Consider the following 20,227-nt stretch of genomic DNA (forward strand, 5'->3'; position numbering starts at 1 on the left):
CTTCTCTATCCAAGGAAGCTCAACTAAGAGAAAGACAATCTAAGCTGCTGGAGAAGGACAATGCATCAGTCAGAGAATCTTTGGCAGTGTGCAAGGCAATTAAAAAGAAATCTCTTAACTGCTGCCTTCCACTTCACACGCTGTAGGTGTTTATCAAGGTATGGTAGACTCCATATATTTAATGATGCTGCAGGTTTGTTGTATTATCCGGAAATCACCAGTAAAACCCAGAGCACCAGACCAAAGAGACCCACAAATAGGCATAATAAATAAGCCCACACACTGACCTTCAGAACTACTCATGGGGATTGTATTGCACTCACTCACAGACCCACTCAGATAGTTATGTACCTACTCACAGACTCACTCAAGTCCCACTCTCAGACATACTCAGACACACCCACTCACATATGCACTCAGATTCTCACTCAGACACTCATGCACCTCCTCGCAGACTCATACATCCACTTACACAGCCACTCATAGACCCACTCAGAGACTTAGAGACCCACTCTGACACTCATGCACTCACTCACTGATTGACTCATGCACTCATGTAGGCACTCAAAAACATCCAGACCCTCTCACACCCTCTTCAACACCCACTCAGACACTCACCCACCCACTCACACACCCAATGAGACACTTATGCAGCTACTCTCAGACCCATACAGACACTCACACAACCACCCACGTGCGCATCTATTGAGAAACTTATGCACTCCCTCACACACCCACTGAGACACTCATGCACTCACTCACACACTCACTCTCAAAGGTTACAGGTTACAATAAGGAAATACAATTTAAAAAACCTTAGAAATTCACTTCAAAACCAAATGTTGCAGAGACTCATAATTAGGAAATAGAATTAAAAAAGCTTAGATTTTCACTGAAAAAAACAAAGGTTACAGGGATGTTATAGTTAGGCTCAGATTTTGCTCATTCAAAACCACTGAAATTCAGCAGTTAAAGTTACCTAAGCTAACTATAACTCACGCCGCCACAATGCACTCCTTATGACCTCACATATTACATCACTCATGACATGGTCAGTGACATCACTGATGTCATCACAGATGTCATCACTGATGACATCTCAAATGACGGCTTTGTTGTGCAGTTAAAGATCATCACCTGCCACTGGGGACTGTGCTGAGGATGAGCTCCATCACAATGGGGCAACATAGCTGCATTTTGCACTAGTCTACCTGCTGTGGGGAGAGCTGATGATGACTAATGCCACTGGGGACTGCGTGTCCCAGAAACCCTGTCTTATTTTGCACCTTTGTACAACTGGTCCATCACTACTTAAGTGCATTGCTGTCCTGTTTCTCTGGGGCTTCGTTCTACCATTAAGGATCATCCTCTGTCTCTGGGGAACCCTGCAAGCTCCTTCGCACTGGAGCCACGTAGAAACATTTTGTACAAGTGTACCTGCTGTGGGGAGAGACACCACTGCCTAACGCTGCTGCCCACTGCAAGTCCCTGCTATCCTGCATTGTGGGACCTGCGTGAGCCAAGCCAAAGCCCGGGCCAAGGGCTGGTGGTCCATGCCCGGATGAGCCCAGAGGAGAAGTAGCAGGGCCACCCCACTAACATTTGCCTCGCTAGCTTGAGAGCACTGTTACCTGTCACTTGATTATGTTCCTGTCTGTTGCTATTTGCACTCTTTGCCCTGAGGCGTCATTGTAATTTGGATGCTTCTCACTGTTAACTGCCTAGATTTTGTTTTTTTTATCTGGATGCACTGAATTTTGTATCCCTGTTATCTTAGCATATCTTCACTTAGAAATGGGGAAGAGGAGGGTTATGGAGAGAGGACAAGTGTGATTATAAATCAAGTAAAAAAAACTCAAAAACACACTGGAAGCAAATGTGTGCTAGATAGAATTGATAACTTCTTGGTCAAATGTGAAGAGATACTAGTCCCAGCTCCAGTTGCTTCACTTCCCTGCCACATGACCTCCCCAAAATCCTCAGAATATGCCACCTTAAGCAAGCCAAAACATATTCCTGGAATGTTTAGGTTCCCAGCAATCGGGCAGAGAAACCACTGATTTCCCCTTCTACAAGCTCCAGTGACCCAGGTACAAGCAAACTGACTTAAATAGATTTCCTGGTGTAGAATATTCCCTTTAGCAATCGTTTTTTTTACCTTTCCAAGATGCTCTTTGATCTCTGAGGACCTAGAGGGGGAGGGAGGTACAATAGACACATCATCTATATTTTCACCTACAAATGCATATGTACTCAAATGTTTGAACAAATTCAGTGTGGAGATCGATGGTTCTTTGTAGGCTCCCTCACCGATTTGGTTAAACAACTACTTGAAAAAAGGGTGAAGATTCATCTGAGGGACACTGTAGAACATATTCATCACCCCAATATAGCACTGAAGCCAGGTCCCTCAAGGCCTATGGTAACTTGAGCGGGCACAAGTACAACTTGTGAAGTAGTCAAAAGCAGAGTTGCAGAGAACTCAATGAGACAGGACCACTGGGGTGCTTGTAGTCAGGCAGGGAAGACAGGCTGACTCCACTCTTGTAACAAAGTACATGGTAACTCTAAGGCACCTGGGATTGGTAGTGTCACAAGACAACAGCCTTCAGTTCTTTTGAGACCGGTCATCTCTGCACCCCATAAGAGCGACATGTAAATGAGCCCAAGCTCCCTCCGAGTATTAGATTAGAAGAGCAGGACTCACTCAAGAACAAAGCTATTAACTAGATTTGTCACATGAGGGGATGCAGGTCTATCATCAGGGAAGACATCTTGAAGGCCAAAAGAAGTGACATCCCCAATCAATCTAATGATAGTATTGAGCTAACCCTGGCAAATGAATATCAGGTCCATAGCTTGGTAACGCTTGAAATAAGGACCAGTCCACTAACAGGGTCCAACATTCAATTTAAGTACTTCCCAACACCAAGTAGGTTATCATCAACTATGCAAACCTCCCCCTCCCAAAAACGGATAAATCAGCCCAGGGAGAAATGTATTGACTGGACAGAAAGAGTATCTTGGTACCAAATGATTGTAACATACCCGAACCAGATAAATCCATATACAAGGTAATCACCGGGGACCTACCCTATCTCTTGTTGCTAGAACAATTAAACTCACCAGGGTTGTAGACCTCATGCTTCCCTGGGGACAGAGCATCGACCCAGGAATTCTAGTGCCCTTCCCTGCGCCTATCCTGCACTACCTGATTCCAATGCCAGCCACTTTGCGGCATCCATCCTAGTCGATCCACGTGCTCCATACTCGCTTCCCTTATTCTAGGACCATCCAAAGACCTTAGTGGTTTCTTGGTATGTGGCTGGGTTAAAAATCAAAACTCACCCGCCACTCTGGAACAAGTTCATTTAACAGCATGACATGGATATTTCAAGAAACCTGGAGCACTGAACCACCCCATACCTAAGCTACTATTCGCCTGCTACATTAAACAGGCATGGACGCCCTGCCGGCGGGTTGCTTATTTGGGTAAACATTTCTCGTAATTGCACCATCAGCCAGCTTTCCTTTGATTGTTCTGACATCCTAGGTATTAGTCTTAAGGAACACTCTAGCACAATTGTAGATATCTACAATGTTTATGCAAGAGGTAACAAGGGGGGCGAACAATACACAACCTTGCAGATACTCAAGGACCATCTGGATGAGAGGGACCCCAACTATCACTGGAATCTGGCAGACAAATGTAATGTCTTCTTTGAACACCTAGAAAGAGAAGACCTATGTATCTCTGTGAAAGAACAAGAACTGTGGGCCATCCCCCAAATAGATCTAGCCCCTGTGAGAAAAGGGTCCAGACCTGCTCTTCAGGTGAAGGCGGTGAACCTTGAGTATGGGCTAAGGGCAGCCAATGGCAAAACCAAACCAGACGGGTCAGGGGCTTTTACATATAACCATACAAGTTGCATTGATTATGTCTTGATAGACTTGAGGATCTGGCACCATGTTGAGGACATAGTAGTCAAAGAGAGACTAGGGAGCGACAACAATCCTTTATGCCTCAGCCTGACATCACTCTGGTATAGCCAGCCTACAGTTTTTGGCCCATACCTGCTATCCCAGGAAGTCACACTATCCAACGACAAACGTCATCTCAAGTGGCACCATCTGGCTTCACAGGAATATACTCTCCACCATATTAATCTTGATTTATTCGAACACATAACTGTGCTAGATGAATTGCAAGCTGTGGAAGGAGGCTTGGATGTGGCTATGAGCATCCATTTCCACTTCTTTGAGCAGCTTACGTCATATTATATAGTGTCGATATCCTATGCAAAAAAAAACTTTGAAACCTCAATTCATGGTACAATAAGAAGTGCAGGTCATTGAGGAATCAATTATCGTTGGCCATAAAGTCTGAAATGTGGCCCATATAATGAATATGAGAAAATATGTGGGAATATTAAGGAAGCATCCAAAGCCAAAGACCCCAATAAGTGTTGGTCTGTTGTCACATGGGGGGCAGCAAGGCCGCACCCAACCTCAAAACCATATCTCTGTAATTGACTGATTTGCGTATTCGAAATCACTCTATACAGATGATATCCAGATCCACCCACAGGATGTTCTTCCCACATTTGTTTCATCATCAACTTTTGATCTGTTTGACCCGGAAAATTGAAGCCTCCATTGATACCATGGTATGCGCCAAACCTCCCGGGCCCTGATGGCATCCCAGGAAATATTTCCTGCATTAAAGGAATAACTGGGCAAAATACATCCTGCTATTGTCAAATGCAATCACAAACGGTGCTCCAGTTCCACAATCATGGAAAGGTGCTGACCTCTTTCCAATATTTAAGAAGGGTGATAGGAGTCAATCTCACAATTATAGGCCCATCAGCCTCATCATCTCTATTTAGAAAGTTTTCTGTCTGGCTTTCCTGGCTAACATCTAGGAATGGATTCATACAAATGATATATTAACGCCTTTTCAGGCCAGCTTTAGAGAGAAAACCAGTACTATTGACCCGGTCTTTAATTTTTGACTCCTGTTTTGGAAAACCATCGCTATGGTCAAGAGCAGGCTTTACGTTGCCTTTGTTGACCTTACATCAGCATTTGAACTGGTCCTAAGTCATAAGCTTTGGCATGTGCTGCGTGAAATGGGTATGCCGCTGGACATCTTATCTCTAACCATTGGCCTTCATGAGGGCAATTATGCTAGAGTACGCTGGGGTAAGCAAGGGCAGCTCTCTCACTCAATCCTTGTAAACAAGGGTATTTGTCAAGGATGCGTGCTTGCTCCAACTTTGTTCTCTTTATACCTGAACAATGTGGTTTAATGTCTTTCCTCGCACCCCGCAGATGCCCCGTCCCTAGGCAAGGTACAAGTCTCCAGTCCCCACTCTCCTCTTTGTGGATGATACCATATTGGTATCAAAACCCCAGGCGGCCAACAACATTTGCTAAACTGGTTTGAGCAATTCTGTAACTTACATGGCATAGTGATAAATACATCAAAAATATATTGCAATCCTCACAAGTCATGTTAAAGGAGGCCCTCAATAGGAGGGGGGCACTCGAAAGGTCATACTTTTGAGTATTTGGACATAAAACTCTCAGCCAGCATTTCTTGGAAACCCCATCTGGAAAAGTTGACTATGAAGCCTAGACAAATCGTAGGGGTCCAGTTGAACGAACATTGTGCATGTGTTACAAAACCAGTCACAGTTGCTCTACAGATTTATAACTCTAAAGCAGTGGGTAGTGCCCTTTGTTAGGCTGAACTTGAGGCTTTGCAAACTCTGTGGATATGACTAAAACTGAGCACAAGTTCTTGAGGTTCCCTACTGCACTTGACTCAGAGCACCCCACTCTACCCCCTTAAACTCGATAGGGGCATAGAGTCAATCCCAGATAGAGCCAGGTTGCGCTTCTTGCTGTTTTGGTCCACCGTTGAGCGTCTAAGCCTAATGGCTATGCACTCCAAGAAGTAATTTCTGTCGTAGGTGCTAGTAGGATAGAATGGATTAAAAATATGAAGAAACTGCTGAATTCCATGGGATTCCAAGAGGCCTGGGACTGTACCTCAAGGAAGTCTATCTCCTCCAAAGGCCTAATGAAGGCTCTGTATTGGGAGTTGGTAGCCCAGAATGAGTTAATTGCTGTGTCCAGTGAACTAGTGAGTTCTTGGATTTTAAATCAGCCAGTGCCCTGGAACAGTATTTGGCATTATTAGGGTCCCAATGGATAGAAAGCCCTATATCCAGTTTAGTATAGGTTTTCTACCTCTCAAAGCACATACAAGTAAATGGGCAGAAACTTCATCCACTTCTATGTTGTGCCCTGGCTGTAAAGCTGCTAAAGAAACTGTAGCCTATGTGCTGTTTGCTTGCACAGTCTACGCGTGCTCTCAGTGTTTAAAACCAACCTGTAGATTGCTGGGCAATAGAAACTATGTTACTGCCCTGTGCATTTTAAAATGTGGCCTCAGTCCTTACTTGCCTGTGCAATTGCCAAATTTCTGAGAAAGATGTGGTTCATTAGTAGTAAGACTCTAACCACATAGGTGGCATTATAACCTTATCCCTCATACCCCACTTCCCCCACAAAACCAGAAGTAGGCTGCCATTTTATGGGGGAATATGCCCTAAGTATTGTCTATCCGATGCTTTTACCACCAGCCTACTGCTGCCCTAAATGGGACTAAGGCTATGACTTTTATCCTCTTTTTATGTTTTTTTAGATATACCAATGGCATTTGTTATTATATGTATTACATATATGACATCATTCAGCCAGTAACAAGACTGATCAAACTGGTTAGGTGGTAGAGTATCAATGTATTTTCTTCCCCCATCATAGGCACCTCAGATTGCTCAACTAGTCAGTGTCCTGCTGTTTTAACGTTTTTATGAGGTATCTTTTTAAATGCTGTACATTCCTATTTCTGTTTTAATGTATGCCCTGTGATGTTGTGAAAAACGTGTTTGGTAATAGCTGCTTAAATAAAGTAATTACTTACTTACTTAAATAATAAAATAAGAGGACACTAATGATTTCATAGCTGAAGTCCTACTAATTGAAATGATGATCTAAAAAATTCATAAAGAAAAGCTCCACGAAATGTAAAAGATAACCTATAGAAAAATAGAACATCTGAAATGAGTCCAGTAAACTAATGAATCCTTCCAAAACTAAAATAGAAAAAAAATTAATAAACAACTAAGGAGAGCCAAAAACTCAGCGATAAACGTTAAAAAAAACTTTGATTAAAAATGATCCGACTCTTTTTCTTTGGAAATAAATAACTCATCCATGTTATAAATAAAATCTGATGTTTGAAAATATGAACCTGTAAAGGAATACACATATAAACCCACCCTAAAAACACTTGTTACCCTAGTTGAATAGAAGAACAGTAGAAAAGAATAAAAATCAATACTAAACATTCAAAACCCTCTTAGAAATTCAAATGAAATATAGACCCTTATCACGCAGCACTTTGCGTGAAAGGGGCATTCCATGGGTGATGCTGTGGGTGTTCCCATGCAATACCCAGGGATTCAGAAGCATTCCCAGATTTACAACATTTCGTAAACCTGGGAATGGGTCAGAATCCTACACCTCCCCAGGGGAGGAGTAAGGAGACGCAACAGGGAAAAATACTTTTATTTATCCTCATTCTGCAGCACACATAGAAAGAGTAAAACATCTCTAGTGATTGTTTTTGTGCAGAAAGGTGTTGCTTCCTGCACAAAAACTATCATCCCTCAACGCAGACACCCTTGCACCATGGTGCAAGTGTACCTGCATTGGTGTATGGCAGCCATTTGGGCATCTGCACTGGGTAGACCTCAGGGATACGTCATATTGTTGTAAATATGACACAACCCTTTGCTTTAAAAGCAACGCAGCGTGGTGCAGCCAAATGGCATACAGCACCGCGCTGCATTACTTTCTTGTAAATAAGGCCCTAAGTCTAAATACCTCGCCCTTGTTAAAATAGAAATGTTTCTGCTTGCATATTATCCTATGTAAGTTAGCATTCGCAGCACTTTTTTCTGTTTAGATGGGATTTTAAATCATGATCAAAACTAATCCTTTGCTATTTCCAAGAAAAGGCCTCTGCTAGGTTTAATTTCCACAAGTTTGGGTTTTGCTTCACTAATGAATAGACTGTTCTTATTAGTGCATACCTTTCTCACTATATAGAGGCCTTCTCCCACTTGTCTGGTGATGGTCCCAACTGGAACAACCTTGGACTTTGTAACTCTGTGTAAGATATGAGCACTGAGATTGTTTTTCTCATGTATTCCAGTGCTTTGCAGCACCTGGCTGAAAAATTCCACTATGGGTGTGTCTTAGCCCTGTTACAAAATGTACATAATGCATCTTTATACTGGTCGATTTCAGTCCCTCTGCAGCACTCCTAGCGACTGGGCAGACTGGGCTCCACTCTGAGTGTAGCTAAATAAACAGATATTGGCTTGTATTCTCTACTGTCCAACCAACTCTTCATTTGGTATGGAAGGCTGAGCGGTGGTCATTAGTGACCCGAGTGACCGAATCGGGCCACTTCCTTCACCCATACCACTAAAACCTTCAAGTGAACCAAGGTCACGAAACAGCCACAATCACTTGAAGTAAAAAAAAAATTACTAATAAGCATGTGCTTAACCCTTGGTGGTTTGGCACACAAAGCAGTCAGACTTAACTTAGAGGCAATGTGTAAAGTACGTATATAGCGCACAAACAATAATAAAGTGCAAACACAACACAAGAAAAAAATCTAACCAATTTAGAAAATTAGCCAATTTTTAATAAATTATTTGGCACCAAAATGACAAACATCCAATCAGTAGAACTGGAATTATGAATGTGTAGAGTTTTTAGAGAAAACAAGTGCATGAAAGATCAAAGCGACAACCACGAACATCTAGTCGAGCGAGACTTGGTCAAATTCAAAGAAAATGGCCAACCACGACGGAGCATGGTTTGACACAAGAAGTGGATTGAGCCTGGTTAGTTGCTAGCGTCTGACTTGAAAAAAACTCTTGAGAAAAATGTTCTGAGAAGGTTAAGTTCTGCGGGGCAACACTGCAGGAAGTGTCCGAGAGGATGCATCATCATGGGATAGCTTTGAGTTCAAGCTGTGGTGAAGATTGCTACTTTCGGTCTTAGTCTCTGGAATGGAATAAAAAAATCTCCAGTGGAAAGTGGCAGGGAGCTGTAGCCAAAGACAATTTCACAAGGCTGGATACCACTTTGGCAAGGACCACCGAAAAGGATTTGCTGCTGTGGAGAAGAACATAGCAAGAGAGGCCGCAGAGTTAATCCGGTAGGCGATGTACTTCGAGCGGATAGGTGAGCAGATTGGTCCCAGTCTCCTTCGGGTTCTCAGAGCAGTTTTTAGCTAAAAATGTTTTAAGTCCCCACTTTTGGATTTTGGCTATCTTGGCATATTTAGCACAACTTACAAGAGCCCAGGACTGGCAGGGCACAACTTGTAAGGTCATGACTCACGCAGGCTGGGTTCAGCTGCATGTTCAAGATGGAGGAAGCCTTTGTGTCCCCATGGCTTTGATCAGGAGGCCAGCAAGCCAGCCCTTGTGAATCACTCTGCAGATCCCGGGTCAGTTGAAGATCCACTCCTTGTCCCCAAGCAGAAGGTAGCAGAGCAACACAACAATCAGAGTAGCAATCCAGCAGAATTTGAAGCACATTCAAATTCCTAACTCTTCGAGCGTGACTCCAACTGGCTGCAGTGACAATATGAGGTCATTAGGCTCTTTGTGTGAAGGCAGCGCACAGACTATTCAGTTGAAAGTTGGGCTGTGCTCAGCTCCACCCTTCCATCATGCCACCAGATGGCCTATTCAGGTACACCTAATCTCTCGATTGTGTGACTGTCTGGGAATAATGCACAAAGTTTTGCTGTCAGTTACACCCAGTCATGTGACCCAGGTCAGGCTTCAAGTGCAAAAGGGCTAAGGGCTAAGGACAGAAAAATGCTAACTTTCTAAAAGTAATCCAAAAAGGCACCCGTTTTTCTCGGCAATCAGTCGCACTGCCGAGAGTAGGAATTGATCCTCACAGTACACATGTATACTTGTCGTACTCCAGGTTAAATCCAATTGTAAACCAATATTTTGTCAAAAGTTTATTTCAAATTGAATCCTTTAGATCACAATCACCACAAGGACAGCGAGGTTTCACAGTAGTGCTTTATAGATGGTTTAGATGTCCCTTTTTATGATTATTTCAGCTACCCCTGACGAAAGGCTAGAACAGTCCCAAATGCATTGGGTGGAACTACAAGAGGTTAATCAGCATGAAATGTTCACCCCTACATGTCGTTGTTGACGCCCGGATGGGCACGCAGAAGGCAGTTGAAAATTATAAAATAGAACAGTACTGTGGAACCTCGCTGTCCTTGTGGTGATTGTGATCTGATCTGCAAGCAGTAATAATGGGAGAGGTGGATCTCACCTGTAAACTTTCTCAGGGCCTGACCGTCAGGGTCCCACTGCTAGGTCCGGGTCACTTCAAAAGGGCCTGCACCCCTTACCAAAATGAATGGAAACTTGCGTTTTGGCCCGTCTAGGAATGCTCGCAACTTCTCCTGCACCGCAGCACTCTTGCAGCAAAAACCCGGTGCAGCACCTTGTCAGCAGCTCGAGAAGTTCCATGGGCACAGCCCCCCAGGGAACCCCAGGGTGAGCAGCCATCACAACGCGGGCATTACTACGCGCTGCCATTACAAAGCTGCTTTTCCTACGCAAGTCGTTTCAACGACTTGCGCTGGAGGGCGCTGTTGGAAAAGGAATAGTTTAATTTTCCATTCCAACACCTTCCCTACTGTAACGTGGGCCGGAGTTAGAATAGAAAATTAAACTATTCCACTATCCAGCGCTTACAGCGCAAGTTGTTGTAACGACTTGCGTTGTTCAAACAGCGTCGTAATGGCACTCTGGGTAAAAGCCCGTGTTGTAATGTTATAAACCAACCCCAGGGCAACACCAGCACAAGTCAAGGCAAGATAACACTGATCCCACTCTCCAGCATAAGTCAAGGCACGGCAACAATGTTCCTGTTCTCCAAGGAATCCATAACAGCAATCAAATCAGTCAATTTGCCAGGTGGCATGTCCTATTTTTGCCATCCTATTCTTGCCATGATTTCTAGTGCATGAGCTCCAGACAGGAGACTGAACGCGTCAATGTCCCCCCTGCAAGAGCCTCATCATGCGTTTTTTCTTTTTTCCCCTGGACTTCCGTCCAGCATGCTACAGGCCCTCACAGTGTCTCCACCAGCCACACCACCAGCTCAGCTGGACAGCCCGCCTTCCACAATCCAGCAGCTGCCTCCCGCTTTCAGCACCTATCTAGCCAGTGGAGGGGTCAGCACACGCGGGCAAAGGAAAGCAGGTAGCGGCTGTCGAAACCTTGCCAACAGTCAGTGGTCAGAAGCAGCTGCGATGCTGGTACACTCCCCGGGCCAAGCAGCTCCGCTCCACTTCAAGAGAGTTCGGGAGCTTTAGAAGCTTGAGTCAGCAGGCTAAATAGCAGGAGGGAGGGGCAAGTGGTCACCTGTGACTATGTGTAAGCAGGAGTTGCTGTAGTCCACATTCTGTCAAAAGCTGTGGAACTGTAGCCTCAATAGTAAATATTTCCCCACCAAAGTACAGCACTTTCATCAATGTGGTGAATGTTGGAGTTGGAATAATAAATCTTACTCCTGCAAACTTCCATAACTTCCCCAATGTGGTTATGATTGGAGTGGGAATAGTAAATTTGACCCCCAAACACCAACACTTTTCCCAGTGCGGTTTAGTTTGGAGGTGAAATAGTAAATCCAACTCTTTCCTTAATGTGGTTAGGTTTGAAGTTGGAATAGTAACTCCGACAACCTCCCCACACAATTAAATTCCAACTGTTTCCATAGTGTGGTTATTTTGTGAGTGGAAATAGTATATTTGACCCCACCAAAGTCCAACACTTTCCCCAATATCGTTAAGTAGGGAGTTAGAATAGTTAATCTGACCCTTCTTCCCTCCTAAAGTCCAATACTTTCCCCATTGTGGTTATGTCTGGATGGAGAATATCACATTTGACCCCTCCAAAGTCCAACAATTTCCCCAATGTAGTTACGTGTGGAGTGGGAATAGTAAATGTGATACCTATAAACTATTAACGTTTGTTGTTTTTTATTTTGCACATTACAAGTTACAGTCACATTATAATTTGATTCTATTTTCTAAATATTAAAACTATATAGTTTTTCACGTTAGTTATGTATTTTTAGTACGCATTATTTTTCAATTTGTCTTTATTTTGAAGAAAAAAACATTTGTTAATTGTTAGACCTATAAGGTTGTGTGGTGTTCCCCCAAACATTTTGCCTCACCTCCTCGATTTTTGCTGCACTTATTTTTGTTGGCCTTATGAATCTGTACACTTTACCACTGCTCACCAGTGCTAACGTTCTTGTGCTCAGTCCCCTAAAATGTGATTACATTGGCTTATACACCATTGGCATATTTAATTTACTTATAAGTCCCTTGTAAAGTGGTATACCATATATCCAGGGCCTGTACATTAAATGCTACCAGTGGGCCTGCAGCACCTTTTGTGCCACCCACTAAAGTAGCACCTTAAAGCATGTCCCAGGTTTGCCCTTGCAACCTGAATGCAGTTTTAAACTCCATGTCGTCTTGGCACTTAAACCCTTTTGCCAGACCTAAAACACCCCTATGATTACATATAAGACACCTCTAAGGTAGGCCCTAAGTAGCCCATAGAACAGTATGCAGTACTATTAAAAGGTTGAACATAGACTTTCATATTTTACTTGTCCTGGTAGTGAAAACCCCCTAAATTTGTTTTTCACTACTGTGAGATCTACCCCTCCCATAGGATAACATTGGGGATTCCTTACTATATTTAAAAAGCTGTCATTTCCAACTGGGAGCTGGTAGCTATGTCGTTTTTGGTGTCCTTGTTATTGTGGTGAAAAGTCTTATTTAATGGTAAAGTCATGCTTTTTATCACAATTTTAAAAATGGTACTTTTAGAAAGTTATAGTTGAGCAGAATGCACTCCTTTCCTTAATCTGTTTCATATTCTAGCTCAATAGTTGCGTGCAAGCTGATACCGTGATCTGTCCCAAAGTCACGGATGTGTGATAAGTAATCCAAAAAGGCACGCGTTACTCAATCAGACACATTGCAGAGAGTAGGAACCCCCCCGGTCAGTTCCAGTACAGATCCCCCGGGCTCTATAAACTGTTTGGGGGACTGTAGGAAGAAGTAAACACTTTCAGCCGCCAATCTGCTCAGCATACTGTATCCAGGGGGATACTTCTTCCCCTTCTAACAGGCTGGAATGAACACTGTGGCTGGATATTCTGGTTCCTTGTTATGATGTGGACGCACTTACAGAAGGCCAACGTAATTGCCCATGTCAATTCAAGTGTGGGTCTTAAATCAAAAACTTGAATGACACAGATGAAGACAGCCTCAGCAATTGCAGGAGCTGAATGCTCGCAGACAGCCTGTCAAGGCTCAGCTACAATATCAAGCTCTCTGAGTTCGGAAGACGATCTGTTGGAGCTCGGGAAGGGTACTAAAGGTTATCAGATCCTGGAAATCTTCTAAACTCCTCACCTTGAAAAGCCTAATGTGGAACTATGTGCTGAGGGAGTAGTCGTGGCTCAATGTGGCTCAATCACTAAAGAGCTACTACTCAGGAAGACAGCTGGGCTGCAGGGAATTTAAAGGAGAGCCTGAAAAAAGAGGCTGCAAATGAAGACTCCACCAGAATGCCTCTATCTAAATCCAAGGAGTAACCATTATTTATGAAACCTAAAATACCCTTACTGCCTGCGCAACCTTCATGTGCAGAACAAGAGCACATGGAGAAAATACAAATGGACCAACAAAAGTAGGGGTCTAAGGGATAGCCAGCCTCTAGTCTCTCTGGCAGATGCAATCACAGCAGCAGGACAGCAAGATTTGGTTCAGCCATCTCCGGAAGAACCTGCAGGAAACAAACTTTCAGAGATCAGGGTCAGCTTCTCATATAACATCAAAACCATGTTGAATGAGATTGCAGTATTAGACCTCCGCTTTTCCAAAATTGGGTCTCAGCCTCAAAATTAACTTGCGCAATCCTAGTTAACTTTGCAGACTTTCAAACCATGTTGAATCTCATTCTGGATGAGATACATGAGCTGAAAGTAACCCAAGCAAACAAGATTGCAGTATTAGACCTCCGCTTCTCAAAAATTGAAGAAGCAGTCGGTAGTTACCCGGCAAGATTACAAGAAGCTGAATCCAGGATATCTCCTCGAGGACCAGATGACCACGATGCAACACCAGGTTACTTTGGAAAGCATGCTGGAAGAGCTGGAAAATCATTCTCAATGCTCCAATCTGTGGCTGGTCGGGGTCCAAGAAGGCTGCAAGGGGTCACAAATGCTCCACTGGGTTGAGCCATTTATTAAGGATAATGTGCTGCCTGAGTTCTCTGGAGATCTAACCATCACGAGACCACATAGAGTCTCAGCCTCAAAATTACCTTGTACAATCCTAATTAACTTTGCAGACTTTCGAATCAAAGAACAGATATTGACCAGAGCTATTCAAAAAGAAGCAATTTTTAACCTGTGAAGTTCTCAGCTGCCGAATTGTTTTTGATAAGTCAGCAGCAGCGGCTTGCCACCGGAAATAATTTGTCAAGTTCCTCTATCTGTTCAAAGCACAGGTGCCTCAGGTGTCCATAGCCCAGCAATCTAAGCTATGTGTCTTGGTCCAAGGGAAATTCCATATGTTTGCAAATCTCGATGAAGCAAAGGAGCTCTTTCAGAAAATCACTATGGAAAAATAGAAACTTAGGATCGGCTGTTATGTTCTTTTTCCCTCCCTTTTTTGATCTTTTTTCTCCCTATTCTTTTCTTTCTCAAAAAAATACTTGGGCCTTTTTTTTGTTGCTTCTTTGTTCGATGAGACTAAGGGGGGTGATATGTCACTAAGGGTGCAATTACATGGCACCTAGCTTAGGGGTTATTCAGCGGGGGAGGCAGGGGATATGGTGAGCTATTCCCCAACTGCCGGGGCTGGGGATGGGCATGGTGAGGTGGTGGGGGTTAGGGAATGGGTAAGCAAGGGAAACAATGCAAGAGAGTGAATTACACAGGATGTGCTTTCAGGTTAGCAAGATACCGCAGAAAGTGGCTTTGGTGGGAGACAATGGTAAAAGAAGGATTAAAATCACAGAGAAAATTTTCAGAGTGGGTGAAGTTGAGATAGGCCTACCAAGATGAATCAAATGATGCAAAATATAAAAATGATTACGTAACATCAATGGTTTGCTGAACCCACGTAAAAGTTGTGCTTTTTAAAATGGATAGCATCCCTCTCTCCTGAAATTATATTTCTACATGAAATGCCTTTCAGGACTGACACCCCCAAGATATCTCAACTGTAGAAATATGTGCTGGCGTATTTCTGCTAATTTAGTGGTGATAGGGGTTGGTATTTTACTATCTAATACACTAGATTGGCAGGTTAAGGAGGTCTGGCGGGATGGGAAAGGTAGGTGGTTTATAGATGAAGGTAAAACTCTAGGGAACAGTGCTAAATTTAGTTAATTACTACGGCCCCACTGAGGACAAAATCGCAACACTTGAGCAAATGTATCAATTAGCAGCAAATATGGAAGGTATGTTGATCTTATACAGAATCTGGCACTTGACACCTCAAATAAAGCAAAATGACAGTTAAAGCCTAAAACTGCAAAGTTAATAAAAAGTTTGTCAATATATTTTACCTTAACAGACCCTTGGCGACAGGGGCACCCCAGCTTCTCGCAAGTTACTCTTCAAGATACAGAAAGACATCCCAACTGGATTTTTTTGGGTGGATAAGCTGTTAGCCAATGGTTAAACAGAAATATTGGCCAACTCTTTTCCTGACCATTCTGTAGTTTCTTTTATGTTAATGTTAGATATCACCCCAAAAAAGAAATCAAGATGGCAGTTTGATAAATCTTTACTAGAAGATACTACTTGGATGATGAAAACTAGAACTTTTATCAGGGTATTTTCCAGTTTAATTCAAATACTGCCCCAATTTTTATGGCTTGGGAGGCATTTAATGCTCCTTTTAGAGGACAGACGTTAGCCTATAAGTCTAGAATAAGCAGACAATGCAAGCAAAAGATTCTGGAATTACATGCGGCAGAGGAGAAAGCCAGACAAGACGTACTTTTTAACAGCGATAGCAGAGCATATTATTAGAGCACAACAACAAGAATTATCAGGAGCTATAGAGCAATGATGGATTTTTTGGGGGTTGGAGGAGATCTCTGGAAGCAAGGCTTACCAACAAAAGCTTTACGAGGAAAGCCAGCATATTGGCACATTTTTGGCCTGGTCCAAGAAGAGTCAGAAAGCGGTGCAAAAAATTAGTCAAGGTAAACATCTTTCTACTGGCCTGCTAGAAGAAGATAAACAGGCAATTTCTGAGGTGTTTCTCTCACATTTTGAACAAAATTATACTTAAATACAGGCGGTGGAAGAGTCAGAATTGATGTCCTATTTCGAATCACTGGAGCTACTGCAGATATTGCAGCAGCTCATTGAGATGCTCAGTGGCCCAACTGGAATCTCAGAAATTCTGACAGTATTTAAAAGTATGTCCAAAGCCAAGGTGGATGGGATTCCGGCTGAAATATATAAGATATTTGAAGAAGAATTAATTCCCTTTTTTTCAAAACTGTTTAATCAAATAAAGGGCGGGATAGACACCCCGAAAAGTTTTAAGGAGTCAGTGCTGGTAGTATTCCTTAAACAGGATAAAGATCCTCACAATCCTAATTCCTATCGCCTTATCAGTTTGATAAATACAGACTATAAACTGTTTATGAAGATTTAGGCAAGAAGGATTGCACCATATGCCCAACAGGTGGTTCATGCAGATCAAAATGGCTTCCTACCAGGACGGCTAATTGCCATGAACACATAATATTTAATGCAAGCTATTAATTATTTTTTATTTTGGATAAGTTTGGTTTCCCGCCACAGCTGATAAATATGCTAAAATAATTAAATAGTCATGTAGAAGCCAAAATGATCATCAATGGAACAGAAGCCGGCAGGCTAAATATTAAATGTGGCACTCAACAAGGCTGTGCGCTATCCCCTCTTCTGTTTTCTCTGTTTATTGAACCCCTAGCTGCTAAAATTCATAATAGTTTACTGATTTTGACCCGCATAGAGGGGATGGCAAACATTAAGCTATATGCAGATGATATAATCCTATATTTTAAAGCTGGGGTATAATATACAGAATGCATTGGATGAAATCCAGAAATTTACGCAGGTAGGCGGATATAAAGTGAATCAAGCTAAAACAAAAATCCTCACTTTTAATTTGGTACCTTCTGATATCCCGGCTTCCCTACAACTACAATCCTCACATCCAGTCAGATACCTAGGTATCTTTGTCACAAACGATTATGGCCAATTATTTCCATTGAATTATACTAGTACACTAGCAAAAGTGAAATAATTATTAGATAGCTGGTCTTTGCTCCATTTATCATTGATAGGACGGATCTCCATGGTTAAAATGTCGGTGCTCCCATTGTTTTTGTTTCTTTTAAATAATCTTCCCTTGATAATCCCAAGTTCCTCTTTTAAAGAATTAGACAAAATGATCCAGAAGTTTGTTTTGAATAATAAGCACCCCGTGTTAAGCTAGCAACATTACAACTGGATGTAGCACGGGGAGGATTAGCACTGCCACATTTTGAAACCTATTACCAGGCGTCCCTGATCAATCTGCTATCACAATTAGGAGAGGAAAATTAAGTCTTTGATAACTTTTTCCTAATATATATGCTGAAGGAAAGTGCCATAAAACTCCATACTCTTTTATGATTAGCAAAACTTCCTAAAAAGACCAGATATAAGGTGATACTGGCATTAGCAGCAAGAACTCAGCTTTTTTTTTACAAATCACAAGATATTCCAGCATATCATGTTTGTACCCCTATCCAAGACTGTGCAGCAGAAGGTCTAACACTGCCTAGAGGGCTTTACCAAGTATGGCAAGAACTAGGTTTTGGTCAGCTTGGGGATTTTTATAATCATGAGACATTAATTACTTGGGGAACGGTACAATTGCAATCTTGCAATCTCAACACCGCTTCCTCTATGAGTTTTCTTCAGCTCAGGAACCTTCTCAAAAACAATTATATCATGCTGAGTGAGTCTGCACGTCAAATCACTAGGCAGATGTTGAATAAAATGTTGGGTGTGGTATTTTGGTACCGGCTATTACATCAGAAGGCTCATAGTGAAGAGATTATTATGAAAGAGTCCCAGAAAATTCCCATAGAGACAGGCGGCAAGTTTAATGCGAAAGAATAGCAGCAGCTCCATGAGTTATCGAATAAAGCATTGCGAAGTACTGATTCTAAAACAATGAATTTTTTATCCAGATGGTTAGTATATTACACCCCCCTGAGACTACATAAGATTTTTTCAACTAATCCGAACCAATGCATTAGATGCAATAAACAGGATGATGGGGGCTGGGTACATATATTTTATGAGTGTAGCAATCCACAGCAATTTTGGAAGGATGTTTTTACCATGATTTCTCAATTTCTGACTTTGACAATTGCCCCATCATCTATGCTGGTTTTAATTTTTTTAATTGGGGGAGGTAAAATGGTTAATGAAGTATCAGCAGTATTTTATAGTAATTTCTATAGCGGTCGCTAGGTCACTTGTCCTGCACAATTGAAAAACTGATAAACCACCTAGGATTGACCATTGGTTTAATACAATGCGCAGGACTTACAGATTTGAGGAGGCCTATGCAAAACGTGTAGGAGCTACTGTAAGATTTCGAGCTTTCTGGCAACATTTCCTTACTTATTGTATATCGGAGTAAAGTGGATTTCAAGATCCTTGTGTTGTAAGGAGGTAATCTCTGCACTTTATTAAAATAGCTGCTGCTAGCCGTACATGCACTTTAAATAGTTTTTGATATATGTACGCAAGTCTCAAATAGGTATCATTCAGATATTAGTTAATCTCTGCACTTTACTAAACTATCTGCTGCTAGCCACATATGTACTTAAAATAGTTTTTGATATTTGTATGCTAGGCTGATGGAGCCATTATATAGATATTTGTTCATCTTTGCACTTGAGTGAAATATCTGCTGCTAGCCGCACATGCCTTTAAATAATTTTTGATAATTGTACGCTAGTCTGATGTAGCCATTGTATGAATTGTTTGCTAACTATGTAGTGATAGTCACTAATGAATATATGAATTGGTGTTACTGAAGAATTACCAGGAGGTAGCAAAAGCCTGGTAGATTAGGGGATAATGGATTAGAGTTACTGTGGAATACATTCCATATTTACTTCCTTGTTTTTATTCCCCTCAAACTTTTATCAAGTACCTCTATAGCTGATATTAACCCGTATTTTTCTATGCAATTTCATGTAATGTATTTTTGCTGCTAGCTCTTGATATCTGTAATTTGTTATCTCTCTTCATTCATCCTGTGATGTCATGTTTCTTCTTCTTTTATACCTGCTCTAATAAAAATATATAGAAAAAGAGACTACAGTTCTACAGATTGTGGACAATGCTGTCTGCATCCTAGAAATGGGAAATTCCTGTTTACTTGTGCACCTCATCCTCACCGAGGAGTTCAACACAGTCAACTACCAAAGCTGCTAGACATCCGTAAGCAATGAATAAGTATTGATGGTGTCGCACTTAAATGGTTCACCTGTTACCTGACAAATCATTCCCTTAATTGTTAAAATGGGGAATGCCATCCCACAACAGTTAGCCTGCAACAGGGGGCCCCTCAATTTTATATTCTCTTCCCAACCTTTTTCAACCTCCACCTGGAACCCCTCTGTGCAATCTTCAGGAACTCAGGCGTTTTCTTCCACCTATCCACCAACGAGAACCGAATCTACTTTAAGGTCTCATGCCCAGAAGACTGCACCCACTTATCCAACTGCCTAAATAGAAATCAAACTTTGATTCATACCATCTCAAACGAATCCCAGTAAAAACATAATTCCTTCTCATCTGTCCAGAGAAAGCAAACTCGCTGATCCAAGCCTGGTTGCATCTCGTCCCGGGCATGCTCTTCATCATTTAGAATGCCCAATCTCTGGGATTCACCATCCACAGATCTCTGAACTGCCAGAACCAT

Source organism: Lissotriton helveticus, chromosome 5_1 (genome assembly GCF_964261635.1).
Source record: "Lissotriton helveticus chromosome 5_1, aLisHel1.1, whole genome shotgun sequence".
NCBI lineage: Eukaryota > Metazoa > Chordata > Amphibia > Caudata > Salamandridae > Lissotriton > Lissotriton helveticus.